Below are 8727 nucleotides of genomic sequence, written 5' to 3' on the forward strand. Positions count from 1 at the left end.
TCAAGGGGACTTAGCATTTTTCTTTGTCTTATTAGTGGTTTGTTATATGATATTAGGTGCTTAATGTAATTTGTTTCTTGTTTTTCTAGTTGCAAAAGAAATCTTTGACCATAAGAGGATCTTGTGAATTTATGAATATGAGGCCAAGTGAGCAGTTTTAACATTAAAGTTTTATGGAATAAATATTTATGTAAATCCACACACATACATCTTAAATTCGTATGTGGGGAAAAAGATCATATTAGATGATCTCTCACAATGTAAATTCTATGATTCACTACCTAATGAATCATGTACTTAAAAATGCTGAGAACATTTTGACATCTTAATACCTTATGATGTCTCATCTCTTCCCTCCTACCCTCACAAACACTCCTACCTTCTGCTGTCAATTGCTACACTCCCACAGAATGAAAACTTTCTACATTATCTGTCTCTGCTCCCTTATAGTACCTTGGTAACTAAGACTGGTTAGTCTCACCTGTTCTTGTTCTTTCTTTTTGCTTTAATTGGTGTACTGCCGTAGTGTGAAATAGTCACCTTTAAGGAGATTGTTTCTTGTTCTTTGTTGATTACCATTCTCTACTAAACCATGAGCGGGTAACAGTTGTTTCAGCTTTAAGGCAAAAGTGCCTATACAGGAGAGGGACAGAAATTAATCAGCCACAGTGTATTCCAGCAGTGGATCTTAAAGTGATCTCTAGACCAGCAGCATCAGCATCACTTGGGAAACTTTTTAGAAATGCAGATTCTTAAGACCCACCCTAGATCCACCGCATCAGCAACTAGGAGGAAAGGAGGGATTAAGCCCAGCAATCTTCATTCTAAAAAGCTCTCTGGATAATCCTGATATACACTGGAGTTTGAGAACCAGTATATTAGAGTAACAATTTGCTCAACATAGAACGGAAGACTGTTCGTGACAGAACAAAGTTAATATTCCCTGACATACATCAGAAGGGACTGGAATTCATCAGAAGACCTTTTGCTATTTGACTGTCTGTTTGTTTTAAGAGAAATAGTATCCTCCCTCTGCCATGAGCTGAGTAGAGAGAGGGCAAATTAGAGTCAGCATGATAAGGTAATATTAACATGTGCACATAGCAATGAAACCCACATCCTTGGTCTCTTTAGGTAGCAGTCTACAAGCATATGTTGTACAAAATAATTGTCACATCTCTGTAGCAGAGGTGAGTAAACTTTTCCTCAAATAGTAAGTATTTTAGGCTTTGGGGGGCATTGGTCTCTGTCACAACTGCTCAATTCTGTTACAGTAATGCAACAACAGCCCTAAACGATACGTAAAGGAGCATGGCTAGAGTTTCAATAAAACTTACCTTAGAAAAACAATGGTGGGTTGGATTTGGTCCATGGGCCATAGTTTGCCAACTTGTTTTAAAATGCTTCCATTTTAAAAAATTAAAATAAATGATGTAACCATTTCCCAGTTGATTGTTTAGTCATTAATCTGATATTTAATTGCCGGTCCACTAACAATCCATTAACTAATTGCAGTCATTAAAAGCAACCCCCCAAAATCCAATGTCCCTATTCCACTTTGCCGGTGGTTGATCTGTAAACAATCAACCAAAGCATAGTGTTGAGCAAACTCAACTTGATGCCCGATTTTCCACCTAATGCCCAATGGGAGCAAATGTTCTGCCTTCTTAGACATAATTTTAAATAGTTTGGGTTTACCATTTTTACTACATCACAGGGCATACCAAAATATAAATTAATTTACCTCTATAGCTGTGGATCCTACAACAATCATTTAGCTGCTGTCCTAATGTACAACTCTTATCCAAAGGCTGCCTCTGCAGAGTAGGTTATGGATACTCTGTCTCATCAAAATTATTGATAAGACTTCGTTAACAGGGTTTTTTTTAAACTTTGACTGAAAAAGTTAAAGATAACATCGCATTGCTGTTAGAGCAAGTCATGACATGCAAGTAAATTTAATATATGCTATCAGTGTCTTTCCTAAATAGCAGGTTAGTGAGCCTGGGTAGAGAAAAAGAAGGACCCAAGATGGTGCTTTGATTCTTAGTTGTGTGAATGCATCCCAGGAACACAAGTAATTGGGCTCATTTCATAAATTGAAAAAGAATAGAAAAACCCTAGACATCTTTCCAAGTACAAAAAGAAAACGTGTTGGGTAATTTTGAAATTTCCCACCCTTCACTCTGGTCCCAAATGAAGACATATGCCAGAGCAACAGCTTGAACTTGTTCTGAATTTTGAGTTAGACTCATGCTAACTTTCCTTATATTGTTATTCTTTCAGTATTATCTATATTATCCTTCTGTCCATTTATAATTAGTAATCAACTGAATTTTTGCAGAATACAATGCTTAATGAAGAGCCAAGTCTTGGGCTGTTGATGTTTCCACCAACTTGAGAAACATCTTGTCACTATGTGCCGAGTGGAAAATGGGAACTGCAGAGATAACGGCCCATTGTTGTGTTTTAGAATTTCTTTTTTTTAATCATTATTATTATTACTTAGGAAATTATCCCAAAGTATTAAGCATGATACCTAATCTATAAATGCATGCTCCCCTCCCCATATAACAATTTCATAGTACATGGGTCCCCCAAAAAATATCACCCAAATGCTAATTAACAAATGGTTTGTAATAGCATGACAAAATTTGTTATAATGATATATGGGAAGGAAAGAGGTGCAAAATACATAATCTATGAGCATGACTGCAGAATGATTTCTAATAAGCCATATTTCCAAAAAGTATTAGTGAAATGAGGAATGAAGATGGGATCAAAAGGATGTGGGCTTAGGTATATGCATCCTCAGGTGCAAAAGGACACCTCTTGTCCACCTTCCCCTGCTTTTTCTAAGGATGTAATATGATCTATTTTTATTTCTTCAAAGACACTTCATTAGATAAATATATCAGATTCTTCAGTTTCAAGAATCACATTCTGTGGCCAGATGCTTCCCAGTGGTTATTGGTTTTATCATAAGACATACTACAGCGACATCACCCAGATTCTGTTCATACTCATTCATCAAGTTTATGCCGCAGCATTCTACTGCAATATCCTGCCACATGGCTTTCTCTCAGCCCATGTATGGCACAGGCTGGAAGTGTCAGGGAATTAAATCACCCAGGAACAGCTTTCAATCAGGGATGCCTGAAATTGAAGGGTAAATATCCTAGCTTCTTCACATTTCAGGTACAATAAATCTTGGTGTGTTTTACATCTAATTCCACAGAGGTTGAGCCCCAGTTGTTCACAGCAATAGCCTGCGTGATAACGCTTCTTCACTTTTCTGTCTTGTTTTCTGCTCCCCTACTCATGCCCTCTGAGATGACTTCCTAAATAAACTACTCACACTCAAATGTGGGGAAACCCAAATCACACACTTAAGATATCATTTACATATTGCTACGAACATTCAGTAAATTCAAATGTGACTTTCTTCTCTTCTTGCTGTTTTCTTAGGGAGGTAAACTGAGAAGATGGGGATTAAATCCCCCAAAATGGACTCACTAGAGGGCTCTCAAGTCTCTATCCCTGGATATGTCACAAGTTGAGATAGATGCTCTGCTGCCTGGAATTGTTGTGGTGAAAATGATCTGAATCTCTGGGAAAAGACTCAGGTTTCCAATTTATACAGGCTAGCTGGGTTTGGCAAATCAAAACACTGAGACCAGTCTGTTAGTCATAATTGATTTGGATCTTTCTTACCCTCTGCTTATTGAACTCTGTGGTCTAAAGATAAAGAGATAAAGCTCTCAATGTTAAAATTACTGAATTCTACTCATGGTTGTCAAAACCAGAGTTAGGATATTTATTCCGAAACATATTGAGTTCATAATATGTGTTAGAGCCTCGTTTGACCTTTACAATGACCTGTAGATTTAGCGAGATTATAAACTCCATTTTATGGTTAAGGAAACTGAAGTCAGAGAAGTTAAGTAACTTGCCTAAAATAACAGCCAGTAGAGCCAGGTTTGCAAGCCAGAATCCTCTCAGTCTAGTACTCAAACTTTACCCACTAAGCTGTTCTGCCTCCGCAGAGGCTCCTTCCTTAGCTATCAGTACACCTGGCAGTGATATGTGATATGAGAGTATTCTTTCACAGGCCAGAACCACGACACAGGGAGACCAACTTTGCACCCAGAACAAAGAAACACAGGTTTTAGGGCCAGCAAGTTGTGTGACAAACAAATTTTTCTATTCCCATGGGTCTTATTCCTTCTATTAAAATGAAGATGTTGGATTCAATACTTCTAGGGCCCCTTGCAGTTATGAAATTGTACTGCTTTGTCTTGGAAAAAGTTGGAAAGGTATTTTTCTTTTCAAACTGCTATAGTTTTATTAATGTATCATAGTTTTCCATAGCTTCAGATTCAGAAACCCAACCTGAGATGTAGCACTGAATTAAAGAGTTAAGGAGCATGTTTGTTGGTTTGAAAATGCTAAGATGACTCTAGATTAGTAAGAAAATTTTAGGTATAAAAGGCAATTTAAACAGGCATTCAGATGGAAAAGGAAATTATCCTAAGTACCCCCAATAAGAGATAATTCTACACTTTATTAAACTACTCTACACCCATCACACTGTACCACCTACTTCAGTTTTAATCTTATTGGAGAAGAGATGGCAATATTTTTTTTTAAACATCTTTATTGGGGTATAATTGCTTTACAATGGTGTGTTAGTTTCTGCTTTATAACAAAGTGAATCAGTTATACATATACATATGTTCCCATATGTCTTCCCTCTTGCGTCTCCCTCGCTCCCACTCTCCCTATCCCACCCCTCCAGGCTGTCACAAAGCACCGAGCTAATATCCCTGTGCCTTGCGGCTGCTTCCCCCTAGCTATCTACCTTACTACGTTTGTTAGTGTGTATATGTCCATGACTCTCCCTCGCCCTGTCAAAGCTCACCCTTCCCCCTCCCCATATCCTCAAGTCCGTTCTCCAGTAGGTCTGCGTCTTTATTCCTGTCTTACCCCTAGGTTCTTCATGACATTTTTTTTCCCCTTAAATTCCATATATATGCGTTAGCATACGGTATTTGTCTTTTTCTTTCTGACTTACTTCACTCTGTATGACAGACTCTAGGTCTATCCATCTCATTACAAATAGCTCAATTTCATTTCTTTTTAAGGCTGAGTAATATTCCATTGTATATATGTGCCACATCTTCTTTATCCATTCATCCGATGATGGGCGCTTAGGTTGTTTCCATCTCCGGGCTATTGTAAATAGAGCTGCAATGAACATTTTGGTACATGACTCTTTTTGAATTTTGGTTTTCTCAGGGTATATGCCCAGTAGTGGGATTGCTGGGTCATATGGTAATTCTATTTGTAGTTTTTTAAGGAACCTCCATACTGTTCTCCATAGTGGCTGAACCAATTCACATTCCCACCAGCAGTGCAAGAGTGTTCCCTTTTCTCCACACCCTCTCCAGCATTTATTGTTTCTAGATTTTTTGATGATGGCCATTCTGACAGGTGTGAGATGATATCTCATTGTAGTTTTGATTTGCATTTCTCTAATGATTAATGATGTTGAGCATTCTTTCATGTGTTTGTTGGCATTCTGTATATCTTCTTTGGAGAAATGTCTATTTAGGTCTTCTGCCCATTTTTGGATTGCGTTGTTTGTTTTTTTGTTATTGAGCTGCATGAGCTGCTTGTAAATTTTGGAGATTAATCCTTTGTCAGTTGCTTCATTTGCAAATATTTTCTCTCATTCTGAGGGTTGTCTTTTTGTCTTGTTTATGGTTTCCTTTGCTGTGCAAAAGCTTTGAAGTTTCATTAGGTCCCATTTATTCATTTTTGTTTTTATTTCCATTACTCTAGGAGGTGATTTATGTCATAGAGTGTTCTGCCTATGTTTTCCTCTAAGAGTTTGATAGTTTCTGGCCTTACATTTAGGTCTTTAATCCATTTTGAGCTTATTTTTGTGTATGGTGTTAGGGAGTGATCTAATCTCATACTTTTACATGTACCTGTCCAGTTTTCCCAGCACCATTTATTGAAGAGGCTGTCCTTTCTCCATTGTACATTCCTGCCACCTTTATCAAAGATAAGGTGTCCATATGTGCGTGGGTTTATCGCTGGGCTTTCTATCCTGTTCCATTGATCTATATTTCTGTTTTTGTGCCAGTACCATACTGTCTTGATTACTGTAGCTTTGTAGTATAGTCTGAAGTCAGGGAGCCTGATTCCTCCAGCTCCCTTTTTCATTCTCAAGATTGCTTTGGCTATTCGGGGTCTTTTGTGTTTCCATACAAATTGTGAAATTTTTTGTTCTACTTCTGTGAAAAATGCCAGTGGTAGTTTGATAGGGATTGCATTGAATCTGTAGATTGCTTTGGGTAGTAGAGTCATTTTCACAATGTTGATTCTTCCCATCCAAGAACATGGTATATCTCTCCATCTATTTGTATCATCTTTAATTTCTTTCATCAGTGTCTTATAATTTTCTGCATACAGGTCTTTCATCTCCTTAGGTAGGTTTATTCCTAGATATTTTATTCTTTTTGTTGCAATGGTAAATGGGAGTGTTTTCTTGATTTCACTTTCAGATTTTTCATCATTAGTATATAGGAATGCCAGAGATTTCTGTGCATTAACTTTGTATCCTGCTACTTTACCAAATTCATTGATTAGCTCTAGTAGTTTTCTGGTAGCATCTTTAGGATTCTCTATGTATAGTATCATGTCATCTGCAAACAGTGACAGCTTTACTTCTTCTTTTCCGATTTGGATTCCTTTTATTTCCTTTTCTTCTCTGATTGCTGTGGCTAAAACTTCCAAAACTATGTTGAATAAGAGTGGTGAGAGTGGGCAACCTTGTCTTGTTCCTGATCTTAGTGGAAATGCTTTCAGTTTTTCACCATTGAGGATGATGTTTGCTGTGGGCTTGTCATATATGGCCTTTATTATGTTGAGGAAAGTTCCCTCTATGCCTATTTTCTGCAGGGTTTTTAGCATAAATGGGTGTTGAATTTTGTCGAAAGCTTTCTCTGCATCTATTGAGATGATCATATGGTTTTTCTCCTTCAATTTGTTAATATGGTTTATCACATTGATAGATTTGCGTATATTGAAGAATCCTTGCATTCCTGGAATAAACCCCACTTGATCATGGTGTATGATCCTTTTAATGTGCTGTTGGATTCTGTTTGCTAGTATTTTGTTGAGGATTTTTGCATCTATGTTCATCAGTGATATTGGCCTGTAGTTTTCTTTCTTTGTGACATCCTTGTCTGGTTTTGGTATCAAGGTGATGGTGGCCTCGTAGAAGGAATTTGGGAGTGTTCCTCCCTCTGCTATATTTTGGAAGAGTTTGAGAAGGATAGGTGTTAGCTCTTCTCTAAACGTTTGATAGAATTCACCTGTGAAGCCATCTGGTCCTGGGCTTTTGTTTGTTGGAAGATTTTTAATCACAGTTTCAATTTCAGTGCTTGTGATTGGTCTGTTCATATTTTCTATTTCTTCCTGATTCAGTCTTGGCAGGTTGTGCATTTCTAAGAATTTGTCCATTTCTTCCAGATTGTCCATTTTATTGGCATAGAGTTGCTTGTAGTAATCTCTCATGATTTTTTTTATTTCTGCAGTGTCAGTTGTTACTTCTCCTTTTTCATTTCTAATTCTATTGATTTGAGTCTTCTCCCTTTTTTTCTTGATGAGTCTGGCTAGTGGTTATCTATTTTGTTTATCTTCTCAAAGAACCAGCTTTTAGTTTTATTGATCTTTGCTATCGTTTCCTTCATTTCTTTTTCATTTATTTCTGATCTGATTTTTATGATTTCTTTCCTTCTGCTAGCTTTGGGGTTTTTTTTGTTCTTCTTTCTCTAATTGCTTGAGGTGCAAGGTTAGGTTGTTTATTCGAGATGTTTCCTGCTTCTTAAGGTGGGCTTGTATTGCTATAAACTTCCCCCTTAGAACTGCTTTTGGTGCATCCCATAGGTTTTGGGTCGTTGTGTCTCCATTGTCATTTGTTTCTAGGTATTTTTTTATTTCCTCTTTGATTTCTTCAGTGATCACTTCATTATTAAGTAGTGTATTGTTTAGCTTCCATGTGTTTGTATTTTTTACAGATCTTTTCCTGTAATTGATATCTAGTCTCATGGCGTTGTGGTCAGAAAAGATACTTGATACAATTTCAATTTTCTTAAATTTACCAAGGCTTGATTTGTGCCCCAAGATATGATCTATCCTGGAGAATGTTCCATGAGCACTTGAGAAAAATGTGTATTCTGTTGTTTTTAGATGGAGTGTCCTATAAATATCAATTAAGTCCATCTTGTTTAATGTATCATTTAAAGCTTGTGTTTCCTTATTTATTTTCATTTTGGATGATCTGTCCATGGGTGAAAGTGGGGTGTTAAAGTCCCCTACTATGAATGTGTTACTGTCAATCTCCCCTTTTATGGCTGTTAGTATTTGCCTTATGTATTGAGGTGCTCCTATGTTGGGTGCATAAATATTTACAATTGTTATATCTTCTTCTTGGATCGATCCCTTGATCATTATGTAGTGTCCTTCTTTGTCTCTTGTAATAGTCCTTATTTTAAAGTCTATTTTGTCCGATATGAGAATTGCTACTCCATCTTTCTTTTGGTTTCCATTTGCATGGAATATCTTTTTCCATCCCCTTATTTTCAGTCTGTATGTGTCTCTAGGTCTGAAGTGGGTCTCTTGTAGACAGCATATATAAGGGTCTTGTTTTTGTAT

Source organism: Delphinapterus leucas, chromosome 3 (genome assembly GCF_059928025.1).
Source record: "Delphinapterus leucas isolate spDelLeu-1000000601 "Yukka" chromosome 3, BTC_Dleu_Yukka2, whole genome shotgun sequence".
In the NCBI taxonomy this organism is placed as follows: Eukaryota; Metazoa; Chordata; class Mammalia; order Artiodactyla; family Monodontidae; genus Delphinapterus; species Delphinapterus leucas.